The following is a 16,852-nucleotide window of genomic DNA, read 5'->3' on the forward strand; positions in this document are numbered from 1 at the left end:
ATGATTATTTAGATTTCCAGTTTCCAGGCGTTTAAGAACTTTGTAAAATTAGTTAATTAAGGTTATTTATTCCCTTGCTTCACTTGAACGCCACTCTTCCGGAACCGAGAAACGAAACTAATAATGTGAAAATAAGAATAAAAATATACATATAAATATTTTACATCGAGATTTATTTCTTTTCCTAGCTACACGTATACCACATTACCGCAGCAGGATAGGCAGAGGGAACCTAGTGTTAAGATACTCTGTTCCCCATTTTCCGCCAAATTCTGGACAAATTGCCTGAGAAGTGGAACTCAACGCCGCCAGACACCACACGAACGAAGAAATAAAAATAAATAAGTCATTTCCTAGAAAGGGAATTGAACCTAGAACCTGTGGCGTTTACAGTCACACTTAGAGCCAATGCGCCACTGGCCCCATGAGCATATAAATTATAAATTTCAATATTAATATGAAAAACAAACAACTCTGCATATAAAATTGCACAAAATCTCTTGCAATCTACGAAAATTTAAGTAACATTTGAAGCGCTTTTGACCCAGTTTACGGAATCGCGGGTTTTTTATTTTTTATGATTTTATAATTACTAATTAATTCATTTATTCATTTCAAATATAATAATGTCAAGATTTATGAAACTTATCCGCGTTTTAAACTGGAATCATTGTCATGTCAAAAGTCGTTTGGTTCTTTGATTATTATAAACATAAAATGAAACAATGGAAGAAGAATTAAGTAAATAAAATACTTGATTATATATTAATTAATTAATTATTTATTTACTCTTATAAGTTGGGTTTTAGGTGGGGCAAAGATCATATTTTCATTTTTTCCAACGGAGTGTCTTAACAAAATTCCATCTGCCTACCCTGCTATAAGTCCTCTCCACTAGAATCGAACCCACACCTATAATTATATGTTATAATCAAACGATATACTGCACTACAATGGCCAGCAGAACAGCAAAGCTATTTATTTAACATTAAATTGATGACAAAAGTAACTCTGTCGACAGACAAATTGATCTTTTTCGAATTCGAAAAAAAGTTTCGATAAAAAGTTCTCGTTATTAATCACTTGGGATCGCTGGAGCTTTGTTGGAAATAACTTGTTCGAGGTGAGGTGACAGAGGACGGTCAATCGATGAATATATTCTTCTTGGATACTTTTAATTCTTTCAAGCTATAATTTAAGACCATATTTTAATTGTATTTTTTTTTCAACTTCACGCTGTATATAGAAGGGTAGGAAAATGGAGCCTAGTGTTAGGATTTATTATGTTCATCTTTTAGTTATTTTATTTAATAATTATTTTCTTATGAAAATTAAATAATCACTATCTGGAAAATAGTTTTGTATCTTGAATGAAAATCGAACCCACTGCTACCGCGTGTAAATGCAGCTATATGACTGTAAAATCAACCACTGCGCCTCTGGGGAGTAGTAATTTTTATAAAAATAAATTATATACCAACATGATACACACCAACTGTATAAATAATAATTATGTAAATTATATATTTTAAAGTTTTTACAATCAACATACCTTTAAAGCAATTTAAAAATATAAAATAATAAATACAAATATGTTGATATTATATTTTTTTTTATTCTCATATTACCAATATTGATGGCAAAAACAAAAAGTATCGATAATAAATTGAATAAATAAAAAGTATATGATTCCGGCCAGGATCGAACTGGCGGCCTTCTGCGTGTAAAGCAGATGTGATAACCACTACACCACGGAACCACTTGGATAAATATTTAAATTATAGGAATAAAATATTCTTTATATACAATGTGAAAGTAATTTGATATTCAAAACAAGTTTATTTGGAACATTTATTACATGTAATTAAATAATTATTATTTATCTTCAATCGACAACTACTTTATTATATTTAAATACTAAATTAAATAAAATATTTGATGAGAAAAGTTCTTCATTTCACATTAAATATCGAAAAAATAATAGTAAAAAAAACAGCTTCACGCCGTATTCAGCATAGCAGGATCGGCAGAGAATTAAGACACTCGTTTCTTCACTTTTTATCCAATTTTCGAGATATTACTGTTGAATGGCAGAGTGTGAAAACAAAAATAATTTAAATATATTTTTTTTCCCGAGGATTTAACTTACAACAGTTGCGTTTCTAGCTTCACCCAGCTCCACTGAGCCCTAATGGCTTTAATTCCGTAATAATTAATAATAATCCATACATATAAGACATATAGATAGATATATACATATACTAATAACTCAGGAGTTAGGCATCAAGGTCCGGTCCCAGCATATAATAACATCAGCATTACGCACTTCCGCTCGTTGATCTAATACCGCTATTATTGTTTAAGCCGAGGGGTCAATGACACTACTTGTTCTAAGGCTTTACTGTAGTTTATAGTAGTGTAATACTTAGACTATAAATTATGATGATTAATTTCTTTGTACGTGTATGTTAATTTGCAAATAGAGATATGATAGTTGCTTAGAGAGCGTATAGAGAGAGAGATGGTAGCTTCATGCTATATCCCTTTTATTAGAGGGAAGGCAGAGGGAACCTAGTGTTAATACTCTCCGTGAAACATATGTTAAACAATTTTCGAGACGTTGTGTGTTGGGTGGCTTTTCGCTGTCCTTTGTATTATGGTGACCAGGGTAAGGAAATAAAAAACCATTGTCCCCAATAGCAATCGAACTCACAACCTTCGCGTATATAGTCAAACACTGTGCCGCTATACCACAATGTTCTCAATATAATGTACCTACATATTTTATTATTTGCACATCAAAATGTTCTTCTTACAATATACGAGTATCTCATAAATAATAATTTATACATATTTTCGTTTTTGTTGTTGACTGAGGCCAGTCGAGGCGCAGGCACAAAGTGTGACTATAAACGCGACAGGTTGAGGGTTCAATTCCGACTGAGGGAAATGAAAAATTTCATATTTTCACTCAATATGTAATGCCTCCAGAATTCAGCGAAAAATGAGGAACTGAGGTAACATTAGGTTCCCTCTACCTACCCTCCTATATCTGACGCCAAAAAAAGGGTTTACATATTAAGATAAGACTTTCAAAAGCTTTTTTTAAGCTCACCTAAAAAAAAAAAAGTTCCACAGTAATAAATTCTGGTCAAGTGAAAGCACCGTGTAATGAATACGAATCCATTTTTCAAAGTGCGGGCGGCCGATAGAGGTTTTATAGCGGCCGCGATCAATCTTGCCACGAATATGTCACTCTCGCACTCATTGCTCATTGGAATCAGTGTCTGATATGTTTATAATAGCGTCTGACAGCTATTCCCAATTGGGGGGGAATGAATTATTTTTTTTTTGTTTACATTTCATTAGATGAAATGCGGCTTTGATTGGGGGATTCCCCAAATTGGGGAACATAACAAATTCTTATTAAAAACAGCCAGTCGTGATGACTTCCAAATTTTTTTGTAATATTAAAAGAAAAGAGACCGTCATGGCGCAGGCGTGTGAACAAGCGTCTAAGTATAAGCGCGACGGCTGTGAGTTCGATTCCCACTCGGATGAATGAATTATTATTCATTAATATTTTCTTCGGTCTGATATGAAGGCAAATCGCGGCGGTGAGTTTCGCCTTTCAATACACAAAGCTTAAAAATTTTGACGGAAAATGAGAAACGGAATGTTTTAACACTAGGTGCACTCCACCCACCGCATATAGCATACGCGAGATAGAACGTGAATCTGTAAAAAATCTTTGAATAACATTTGTGATGTAGAAGTTTTTAAAAACTTCCACATTTAGACAAAAACAACTGAATTTCAGTAAACATATTTTGGGCTATTTCAGTAAACGAGCTAGCAGTTGAAGTGACCGCGAGTCGACTTTGTATGGAGGGTCCAAAGTAGGTCAGTCTGTTAGCTTTGGTGTTCGGGTTAAGAGTGGTGCATTCTGATTAGTTTAGAAATACTTGGAAGTGGAATGAAAAACAGCGGTGTTTGTGTAGCGGTGGAAATGGAGAAATCTCTTCACAGAGAAGAACGAAGAAAAAGAAAAGAAGAATCTTATAAGAAAAACGATATATTTTGATATAAATGATTGACGATTTGCAAGATCTAATCTCGCTACGATCAAAATTTTTAAAAATTTTCAAGCAAAGAAAAGAAATTTTTTTTAGAACTTCTGCTTTTTTTTTTAAAGAAATGTAAACCAGGAATCAATATTTAAATTATTTGCGTTTCTTTTGTTTTATTATCAAGTGTATTATGATAAAAAATATTCGTGTTTATATAGTGTCATATAAATAATAATTATCGAAACAAGATAAAAAAGACATTTGTTTATATCTACATCATGAGTTACTCCTCAACCGCTAATTACTTAAAAAAAAAACAGTTTTAAAAAAAAAGCAAGCTATACTTACTAAACGTATTTTTTGCAATCGGATTAAAAAACAATATATTAGCAATAATAACAAACTACAAAACATATGATTCCGGCCAGGATCGAACTGGCGGCCTTCTGCGTGTAAAGCAGATGTGATAACCACTACACCACGGAACCAGGTGATATATAATTTGAATTATATGTAGATAAATATTGTAAATATTTAAAATGGTATAGGAAAACTGCTAGTATATGTAACCCAAGATCCCAGGGCCCCCAGAACTACGTCATTTTAGCAAAGCTGAAATTTTGAGGAGCCACTCAACCCATAATGGCTTCAGAATTCAGTGGCAAAGAGATAACAGAGTGTCTTAACACTACATACCCTTTGCTTACCCTACTGTGTGCGGGATACAGCGTGAAGCTACAAAAAATAAACGACATCTTGCTAAGAAAAGCTAAGAGCAACTACAAACTTACGTCCCATAAAAACTTTTTCATATAAAACGGTAAAAGTTCCTCCAAACATTTTGTACGGTAATAAAGTTTTACAAGCGCTTTTGAATTCCAAATGCACCGAAGCTCCAGCTCCAGCTCCAGCTAGAGCCAAACCAACAGGACGTTATAAGTATATGTAAATAGTGAATTTATGTTTTTTATTTTACATTTCAAATTTTACGTTCAAATCACGTGTAAGAATTCGCAAATTTTAATATTTTAATAATAATATCAGTATTTTTTATTGGGGCCAATCGTCGTGACTGATTGGAGTTCAATTCTCACTCGAGCAAATGAAATATCTAAAATTTTTAATTTTTCTCTCTGGCGGCTCTCTCTCAAAGAGCGGCGTTTAATTCCGCTACTCAACATACAATGCTTCCAGAACTCAGCGGAAAATGGGAAAAGGAAATGTCTTAATATAAAAAAAGATGTTTAATATGAACGAAAGTGTGTTAATGTAGACGGAGTGTATTAACACTAGGTCCCGAGGTTCCCTCCGCTTAACCTGCTATATGCGGGATACAGCGTGATGCTATGTTTCAATAAGCCACCATATCTACATAAATCTTGATAAATCGATACTAGCTTAAAGATAATAAATAAATAAATGTTGAAAAAGCATTTCTTGGACGCTAGCAGCTAATAGAGCGAGTTCTTGGTAAATGCAATTTCCCGAACTATCCTTCTATCTGTCGACAATACAAGGCACTAAAGGATATAGAGCTCTCTCTACAGCAGTTGTAGTAGTTCTAGTAGTACTATTTCTAGTAGTACTATTTCTAGTAGTAATGGTGCTTCTAGAAGCGTCGGTCCGGAGTTTCTTAAATTACTGACATTGATAAATGTAACGCAACCCCCGTGCGATTTATTCTCGCGTTTTCTTTGAAATTGTTGTTCATAGTGTTTTTATTAAAATTTTTATAAGCTACTAGCGGACGCGCGCAGCTTCGCTTGCGTATTTAGGGGTGAATTAACTAAAAAACCACGAAACATGTGTTCAATGAAATATTTTTAAGAGTCTAAATTTTAAATTTTATAAAAATCGGTGCCGATTTAAATTTTTTTCCATACGTTTCTACGCACAGTGGTTACGGCTGTGCGTGCGTCTTACCTCAGTCAGTGAGGACAAGTCCTTTTATATATATAGATAATAGTCTGTTTCAGTAGGTTATGGTTTTCGTAGAAATTTTGACTATAATTGTGTTAAAATATAGAGTTCCTCGTAAAAACACAAAAAGGGTATTAAAATTAAAAACAATTTAATCTTTTTTTTTGTATTGCTATGTTTATAAATCATCAAAGATCTTTCAGCTCTTATCAGATAATCTATTTAATTATATAGGTAAAATTATTACTCCTATACTGAGTGACTGACGGAAAACGTACAGACGAAACTATTAGACTTGGGAAGTGAAAAAAGTAGGCTAGAAATTCAATTCCTGGCGAAAAAATTTCGAAAGAGAAAATGGAAAAAAAAAAACAGGATAATAATAATATATAATTCGCGCAAATAAAATTGTATACGGAAACTTCAGTTACACACAACGATGATCAAATTTGATATCTTAACAAGTAATATTCATCCCGATTTGCGAAGTATTTACTTTACAAAGTTAGAAACGGGCGAACGTTCATTTAACAAGCTAACTTAAAGGAAGTCGGCACTCAGACGTCGAACGACTGAAGCTGGGACGGTATTTTTATTACTTGTAGGTATATTTATTACTCGCTCCAGCTCGCGGCTTCGACCGCTTGAACTACATACTTTTTAAGATCATCCCGCCACTCGAGGGAATGAATTATTATATTGTTAGAAATAATTAGAAATAATGACCATAGAGGTTATATAAGGACGACTCTAATTACTGGCTGGCACTTTTATGGGCTGTCAACGGCGACCGAAAGAAAAGGATCGCTAACGTCACTCTACCCGATGGATTCTTTAGAACCAGATATTGTTATTAGACTGCTAGATAATTTCCTTTGGTTGTTTAATAATTATTTGAAGCCTTGTTTTAATTCATTACCTTTCTCACTTTATTTAATATTTTCAATAGTTTCTAACAATATATTAATATTTTCATTTCTTCGCTCTAGAACGGGCTTGGGCCCAGCGTTGAGTTCCACCACTCAACATGCAATGCCTTAAAAAATTCGGTAGAAAGTAGGGAACTGAGTGTATTAACGCCAGTTTCCCTCTGCCTACCCTGCTGTGTGCGGGTTTATTTATAAACCGATTCATATAAAATAAATACTAAATGTTAAAAACAGTTGGCAAAAATACAATCGTCATATTACTGAGATTAGCGTGAACAAGCGTACAAACAAACAGATAAAAATTAAATGCCACTAATAACATATTTTCTTATACATCTTCCACGTACAGACACCGTTACGATTTTATTATAAGTATAGATATAGGTTAATAAATACATCTACTTAGCAAAAAATCTTTTTACAGGTTCACGCTTTACCCGTGTATCACGCGGAATTTAACGCCGTGATTTATCTTATTATCTCCCCACTCGTATAATCTATACAAGTGGGGAACCCACAACTGCCCTGTTTACAGTCTGATGCTGTGCAGCTACGTATATTCTCATATTTGACTGATTTATTTCTTTTTCAAAAATAGCATTCTTCAATAAAAAAAAATAGCTCTTCTAAAATATAAAAGAAAAAAGATACAATTCAGTACATTGAAATTGAAAATAAGCTTACATACCATTGTCTACTTATTAAGCACTCTTTAAAATATTACCCTCTTCCCTCGACGTTTTCAAAAGAAAATGATTATTATTGTTACTTTTTTGTTTGTTCCTTACAACCAAAGCTCTATTGCTGTATTTTCTATAGAAATTTTGAACGCAAATTAGTACTATTGATTAATTGGGACCATTGTGCTGCTATAAAGTAGGTAAAATTTATTTTTAATTGTTTTTTTTTTTCGCCTTTCACCTAGTGTAAAGATAGAAAAAAGATAGAGTACGTCAGTGTTTTTTTCAGTGTTTATGTGGGAACATAACAGCGAAAACCTACTACTACTATAAAGACATTCCGTTCTTCACTTTTCGTCCCATTTTCGAAACGCCACGAGTATATTAAAACGGGAAAATGAAATACATTCTCTCAAGTCGCGAATCGAACCCGCAACCGTCGCGTTTAAGGCCTCAATCTGTATAGATAACCAATATACTGTTTACAATAAAGACTAATAGAAGATAAATGAAGTATCTGAGAAGCACATACTAGTCTTGTCTCGTCCACTGTTTACTTGAAGACATCCAAGTAATTCACTTTACAGACATTAACTGGATGAGATTCCTTTGTACTGGGCACAGTATATTAGCCAGTGGGTTCCCTTTGATTCATGAAGTTCTATAGTAGTACAGGCAGATTGGTAAGTAAATATCGAAAGATAAATAAAGAAAAGATTATTAAAACTTCATTTTTTACTTCAGACATATCCTATTTTCCTTGAGGCCTTGATTGTGGTTTCGATTCCCGCTCGAGGGGATGAAATGTTTAACATCTTCATTTCTTCGCTCTGGTAATGCTGTTCTTTATCTATTAGAGTGGAGAAAGGAAAATATTTATTATACGTATTCCTCTTCGTAGAAATCGAACTCACAACCGTCGGGATTACACTTAAATGCCTTTCAACTTTACCTTATACGTATAAGTAAACACATTCGAGAAACGGAAAAATTCTCATCTCAATTGATTGAGATGCTCGTTCCCGGCGATGCCGATGTGACGAACGCTACGTACGTACGACCTACTCGAATATTTGCTTTAGATATCGTCGGCCTAACGAAGCTTACGTATCCTGCTTACTGTAGCGTTATGTTAGACATTTATAATTTTATACAAAATTTTATGTTCAAATATTGAAATTTCGTTAGTGTTATTGAATTTTGATGAAATTATGTAAATTGGTTAGTGGTTTTTATTGGAAATTATTATAGATATAGGATATTAATATCAATTCAGTGGGCCAGTGAAAAACTGAAAACTTATGTTGCATAAGCATGTTCTTCTTCATTCTCAGTCTGACATCATCGCTGGTACCTGCCACTCTGTGTATCTCTCATTTCGGATTCGGTCACCTTAACTGTCTACAGATATCCTCCAAACACACTTCATGGCAATAAAACAGGATTTCTCAACGAATTTTAATAAAGAAAAAATGGGATTTTATGTTCTACAGCGCCGAACGAAGTTACGGACTAAGCTTGTTTTCCAATTAAAACATAAGCTTAGTAAAGCAATACAATTTAATGGTTCAATTAAATCCATTCTGGGGGGGTGGCCGGTGGATGCTAAAATTTCCAATATTATAACAAGGTCAGATTAATTATACCACTCATTAGACACGTTCGCAATAAACTCGGCCTACTAAACCAATATAATTAAATTAAATATGTAATACGTACTAATTACGTTTAAAAAAATAATTACAAAGCTTAAAATATTTAAGTTTGTGGTTATATTTATGGTTTTACGATACGCAAGCGACTTTAAACGTGACAGGTTGTAGGTTCGATTCCCATTCAAGGAAATGAAATATCGAGTATTTTTATTTCTTCCCTCTGGTGTTGAGTTCCTCTGCTCCACATGCAATGCCTCTAGAATTCGGCGGAAAGTGGAGAGTGAAGTTTCTTTACTACAGGCTTTACACTGCTTAAAGCTGAAAATAAAGAATTTAAGGTTATGTCGAACAGATATCTGATAAACAAATTTATATATAAAAGAAGCAGCTTCACGCTTTTCCCAGCATAAGAGGAGGCAAAAGGAACCTAATGCTAAGATACTACACTTCCTATGCAACATCCAATTTTCTCTTTTACGAATTATCAGTATGCGAAATATATGCTTTAGCTTCATGCTGTAGCCAGCGTAACACAACTAGTGTCAAATCACTCCGTTACCCACTTACCACCCAATTTTTTGTATTCTTTGAGCCTGAACAAAATGTGTAAAATTAAAAAAATAAAACATACAGCCACAACACTACTCTATAATAGTGTTTGTCTATAATGCTAATTAAAATTATTACAGTGACACACAGACGATTGTACTAACTAACTTGTATAAAGCATAACACGCTATTATACGACATAAAAGTTTATTTCAACACGCATAAGGTTGTCTTTCCCTCTTTTCTTTCACGTTCCCATTCTCCTTCACGCTGTCTGTTCCAACAGAAGTATTGTAGCCTGTACTGTACTAGTTGTGTTGTAATAACAAAGATTTATCTCGGCGTTCGTCTGTCGCAACAAAAACATTGTAAAGTTCGCATTGCAAAGGCATTGTATCCTGTTTTCGCTTTATTTCCCAAGGCAAGTGGTAGAGCATGGTGGAGAATCACAATTATGGCTTTTATTTTATTGTTTTTATTATATGAAAATTATTTTTATAGCACTTTTTATATCCATACCTACATTATAAATTCGAAAGTAACTCTGTCAGTCTGTCTGTCTGTCTTTTACACAATCAGGGCCAAACCGCTAATTTAATTGTGATAAAATACTCAAATAGAGATACTTGAGGGTCTCGGGATGAACATAGGATACTTTTATTCCGCCATGTTAATAACGACGGTTGCTAAGCAACGATTTGCAAAGTTTGTTGTTAGAAAACGTCACCCAAAATGAGCTTGTTTAACGCATTTCTCTATTGAAAACTGAAAATAATTTCATAAATATATTTAATAAATATTCGTATAGGGTCCACTAGTTTAGTATATAAGAAAGTTTATTTTAAGCACTTTCATATTTTTGTCTATATATACATTTATATTAAGAATAATTGAATTAAAATTAATTAAAAACGTCTCATGAATTTTTGTAATAAAAATAATTCTTTAGTATTCAAAACAAAGCTTAATAAAATTGTAATGAACTCATTTCTTTATATCCTTACATTATAAAATATAGGTAGGTTCATCTTTACAGTGATTAAATTGTATTAAAAATAATAATTTTTACAGCAAAAGTAATAATTAATCTGTACACTGCCAGCTATTGTTAGTTGCAGCTCTTGCCCTTAATTAATGGGAATGACTTTTTTTTTTCATTATTCTAGTACTATAATGAGCTTTTATTTAATTAATTTTAATTATTACTTTCTTAGATATTAAGAGACATTCTGTAGATTATTTTTAATTTTCATATATATTTTTTAATTTACTATAACTATTTTAAAATATTTGAAACTTTTCTTTTTTTGTTATATATTTTCATTTTTCATAGTAGGGTGGGTACCTAGAGAGAAGCTCTCTCGACAATAAATAGACTGGTTTAGACAATTCATCACTTCGTTTTCTACTATCAACCCGAATTTAATTTGAAAAGCGCAACACAACGCCTTGTTACATTTCCAAAGCGAAGCAAAAGAAAGGAAATAAAAATAGATTATTTTTATTTTCTATTTCTTAGATAATATCTATATTTATATTATAAAGCTAAAGATTTTTCTTCAACGCGCTAATCTTAATGTTATCTCTTAGTTGCCATTGCAAAATTATTCTAGTGTCTATTTTTCTTAGAATATCACGCATTTAAAATGTGCTAAGCAACCTCTTCCTCACTTTTAAGCAAGAGGAAAAAAATCATGATCATAATAGAAATCGCTAAATCTGTAGCTCGAATATAGGTATTTTATACAATCCCTAAGACTTTTATTCATTGCCTAAGCACAGTGAATATATTCATGTTATTTCATACATTACCTGGACGCCAGATATTCTATACATTGCCGAGATATTGCATAAAATAGCGAAACTATACAAATTACCGGCAACACAGGTATCTATATAAAAAAACATCACCTCAAATATAGGCCGTCCATAGAGGCAAACCATAGAGGCCGTCGTGGCCCAGTGGCAGTGGCCAGCAATGAAAATATTTATCTAAATTTGTATTTCCATATATTCGCTCTAGTTTCGAGGTAAAGGCGGTGTTTCAGCATGCAATGCCTCCAAAATTCAATCCAAAAAAAGGAGAACAGAGTGTCCTAACACTATAACCATCACGTACACTATCAGATGCTTTCCCACCCCCAATTGTGTCGCCATAAGTGGCGCACAATTTGATTATTTTTTTATTATTTCTACAGCACTCATTCAGCAGTGCTATTATCCAAAAGGCTTGAATATTTGAAGATAATATATTCGATGAGTGTAGTTATCGACCGCGGCTGGCAGCCCGCCAGCTCCGGCCCGTGGATGCGCATCCTCTTTCAACGATTGCAGATCCATGGATTGTTTGCTCACATGTATTTTGTATTTACAGTCATCTATGAATGAGGGGTATAGTGATTTTTAATATTTTTTAAAATTACACTAATTGTACATTTTATCGTTTTTATTTGGCATCGGCATTTAATTATTTCATTCTGATAAATAAATAAATGGGGTACGGAGTGTTTAAAATTAGGTTCCCTCTGCCTACATTGCTGTGTGTAAGATACAGCGTAAAGCTGATTCTAAAGCCGTTAGGTTCCATCACGTAAGTTACCGCAAAAATAGGGAGCGAAATGTATTTACAATAAGATGTCTCTGCTTACCTCGCTAAATGCGGGATACAACGTAAAGCTAAAAAATATATTTTAGGCATAATTCTTTCAAATATACATTAATCTAAAAAGAAATCCAAATATCGTACTAAAACCAAAAGAAATCATCAGGACAGTTAGGTAACATTCAGATAGCCAGATTGCCAGGAGTCGGCACTTTATCTTACTTACGTGTGCCCATTTATTGTCCTAGATAGGTTTTTTGGTGTTTGTCTAAATCCTCTTTCTACGATGGGCCATTTTAACTGGCGTAATGACTGAGGCACCGTAATGTATGGTCGCCAAATAGTCAAGATTGTGGCGGATGGCAATAAAGGAAATACAATTGTCCACGCTATTCTTCTTAGTTTCGTTCCAGAAAATAAGCTAAAGTATATTATACTAGCTGATCACATACGGCTTCGCCCGCTTAAATTTATTGTATACCCAAATTATACATTTTTTTTACATAAATTGTATTTATATGTTATCCTGACGTTTAAGCTATATTACTGTAAAGTTTCATCTGAATCCGTTTAGTAGTTTTTGCGTGAAAGACGAAAATGGAACAAACATTCATCTGGATTAGTAGGATAACCTTACTATTATTGAAGCACCACTTCAACTGATGTTTTGAGGTTGCTTGGTCACATATATAGTGGCAGTCGCGTGAAGTGGACAACATGGTGTAAGCGTTTTAAAAGCTCTCTCTAGCAGCTTATTGTGTTATAATAGTATATAAAAATGGTTGTTATGAAAGAAAACTTGAAGAACCGTTCTATTAAAGCTTCTGAGGCCAGTCATATCGCAGTGCACAAGGCGTGACGTGAATTTCTACTCGAGGAAATAAAATATTTATTATTTTCATTTCCTTGCATTGGTAACAAGACAAAACGCGGCGTTGAGTTACGCTCATCACATAGTGAAGATTCGAAAATGCTGTGAGAGAGTATCTTAACACAAGGTTTCCACTGCCTACACTGCAATATACGGGAGTCAGCATAAAGTTACTAATAATAATAGTAAAAGTAATGACTAATTACAACTTAGTATAATTTATTATTGGTACATATCAAAACGAGTAAAAACTGTTGTACACAGTATACCAAAAGTAATATCCCAAAATAAGTAATCAGGTAATAAATTACCCAAATAGGGTAAAATTACACCTGAACAAGCTCACTCGACCGTATTAGGTTTAGTAGAAACTTGCGTAATATTTCCCAACGCAGTGTTGTTAGTAATAACGCGGTAATACGAATTACAGGGCAATAAACAATCGTGGCTGGTCCCGAAAACCCGCAATAAGCGTAAACCCTCGGCCTCTGATATGAAACATCATAAATTCCCTTTGGAAAATTCGTTAATGTAATTTCCACTGGGCTCCCGGTCTGCGCCGTCTGCCGCCTGCTCTACCGTAGTAGAGCAATTGTGGATACTATAGCAAACTATCGAAGGAATGTTTATTTATAATATTTTTCGGTGGTCGGGGTAAAAGTATTTTTGTACCAATCGAACTCACAACCATCGTTTACAGTCAAACGCTTGTACCACTAAGGCACAACGTATTCGGTAAGTAATATTACAATTAATATTAAATTATATTCTTCATATATAGACATTGTAGTCTTATAATAACGTTAAAATGAAAAATATTTTTTTTTCTTATTCTCATTTTATTTCATAAGTGAATTTATTTGGTACAAATTACAACAATTTTTTGCATATTAGATATTTCCGTCTCATATAGCATACACTATGTATAATAAATTTCCGTCTCATATACATTTAAGTATAACCATTTTTACCATGAAACAAAAAAAATAAGAGCAATTTCACGAAGCAAATTAGAAGAAATCTAGTAGGTACTGTCACTCCATTTATCGCTCCTTACCCTGCCGCGTGTTGAGTTGAACTCAACGTTTTTCCACCAGGCCCTTGAATTTAAGGCCGGCAACGCACCTGTGACCCGAACGCTCGTTTGCCTTGTCCTTTTCCCAAAAAAAGGGAATAATTTAAATACAATAATTGGAATTAAAAATCAAACAATAACATTGTAGCATTTTCGAAACAACCAAAAAGCATGATGCTATATAAACCACAATACAATTACAGTAAATATGTAATAACTGACGTAATTCCCCAATTTCGCTAACAAAATAACGATGAAGCTTGTTTCATATTCACAGTACGAAAACATTTTATGTAGATGAACAATTATTTCATTAATGAACTAAAGTGTGGGGGAGCTTACAAAGATTTATATAGGTGTAGATGTCAATTTTCCCGCTATATCTTATTTCACGTATATAACAGAACAGGCAGAGGGAACCTAGTAACCCACTCCACGTTAAAAGAAGGATCCCTCAGAGGGTGTGTATGATATTCAATGAAGTGATAGAGATATACAGACAACGTACTCTCTGGCTACCCAGCTATGGATAAAGCGTGAAGCAACAATGTAATTAAGGGGTACGAACATGGGCGTAGAAGGGGGGGAGGACCCCAGAATAGGCCCCCCTAATTTTACTAACAAAATATTTGCCCCGAAAAATTAAAACAAAAACAACATTTACCCCAACACATCTGTGCCATGCCCCCCAGAAAATATTACTAGTTACGCTGATTTTACGAATGCAATGAAAGAGATGATTGTCAGTACTGTCAGTAGTGTCAGTAGCATTGGTCGAGAGTAGCTTGTATATGGTAATGGTATTAAAATTTGGCAAACTAATGGAATTGATTCCCATAAATTTCCATCAATTGCTCTTCAGACTGTACAGTTTACGTTTTCGTTTGCGGTGCCAATGACAATTGTGGTCCATTTGAATGCACATTTATTTAATAAATTTCATATATTTAATGAATAATCTCAAACATCTTTACTATGAAATTAAATTATCTTTCATCCTTATTTGAACTTCACGCTGTATCCCGCTTGTAACAGAGTAGCCAGAGGGAACCTGGTGCTAAGACCTTGGTTTGTTTGCCCAGTTTTTCGAGACATTACGTCGCGGAGCCTTATTCCTCGCTTTGTCTTGTCATAAGAGCGAGGAGAAATGATTTTTTTTTCCTTAAGTAGGAATCGAACCTGCTATCGCGTTTATAATCGGACGCTGTAGCTCGTGAGTTATAGATTTAATTTTGCATATGTAACTGTTACAATTGTAATACAGTGCCGGATGTAAAGAAAGTGCTATAAAATGCGTGTATTAAAAGATCGCGCCGGCGATAAGGGGTTTATTGCGGAATAAATTTTTATAATATTCGCAATATAGGAGCAAGCGTTGCGGGTCCCGGGAGAGCCTGCGATGTGGAGTGCGGCGCGAGGTACGCACTGAGAGCGATTTATTTTATTTATTTATTTATAACAAAGTACATTAAAATTAATTATTCTTCGCGGTCTTAGTTATTTGTTCTATGATAGAGTAAAACACGCAAATTGACTTTTATATAGTCAAATCAATGTTAAAATACTCTGCCGTCCTATAAAGTTCAAAAAAGCTTGTGTTTACTTTAAAGACAAACTGATATATATTTTAAAGGCATTTGGGGAAACACTTCCAACCCCTTCTTTCCGAGTGCCCAGAAGACCAATTACTATACTTGTAGATTGAACCCACAAGTATCTGTCTACAATATGATGCGAAGAGTAACGCTACGAGGACATCATGAATATTGCGTAAAATATAAACAAAACTAAAATTATAAAAATATTACACAAATTTTTAAGGGTGTTAGAAAAAACACACTTACTTAATTACAACAATTTATTACTATTTATTTATTTCTTTTCTGTGCTATTTGTATTTTTCTTTTTTTATTATCTGTGTGCAATAAAGTATAAACTAACTAAACCAACTATTTTCCTGAAAAAAACCCCGCTAGAGTTATGTAAATATTAGCTTCGTATTTCAAAAAAATATCTTTTAACCAAATATTAATTGGCTGATAATTTTGATAATTATTTTAGTTGAAAACATAATTTTATTTCTTATCGAGTCCCCCATAACTTGCACCACCCCCAATTCGCACGTTTAGTCGAGCTGTAACGGGGGTATAACGCAATAATACATTCGCATCGTATTCAAAAATAACTGCCTATGCATGTATTTGACTGACTTACATACAAATATAGCTATGTGTAGTTAAAATATGACTTTATGAAATTGTCGTAGCAGGTAAAACGTTACACAAGTGTCTAAATAAACCTTTTTTTATTTCTATATTTATACGTTATTCGCTGATTCTCGCATACATCAGGGTATGCTGAAGGAAAGTAGAGTTAAGACACTCTGTTTTCCACTTTCCGCTAAATGTTCAAAATGGCATGCTTATGAGTTGTTTTATTTTTACCATAACAGGAAAATTAATGATATTGACTTGAAAGCTGACATCATAAGTTAATGTTAA

General features: G+C 33.6%; 2 non-coding genes across 2 annotated transcripts; both read right to left on the reverse strand.

Moving 5' to 3' along the window:
- Positions 1–1,686: 1,686 nt before the first annotated feature.
- TRNAV-UAC (transfer RNA valine (anticodon UAC)) lies at positions 1,687–1,759 on the reverse strand. The gene has a single exon. It is a non-coding gene; the product is annotated as a tRNA-Val (tRNA).
- Positions 1,760–4,485: 2,726 nt separating this feature from the next.
- TRNAV-UAC (transfer RNA valine (anticodon UAC)) lies at positions 4,486–4,558 on the reverse strand. The gene has a single exon. It is a non-coding gene; the product is annotated as a tRNA-Val (tRNA).
- Positions 4,559–16,852: the final 12,294 nt, after the last annotated feature.

Source organism: Heliconius melpomene, chromosome 7, assembly GCF_056956725.1.
Source record: "Heliconius melpomene rosina isolate 202511_hmr_F chromosome 7, ASM5695672v1, whole genome shotgun sequence".
NCBI lineage: Eukaryota > Metazoa > Arthropoda > Insecta > Lepidoptera > Nymphalidae > Heliconius > Heliconius melpomene.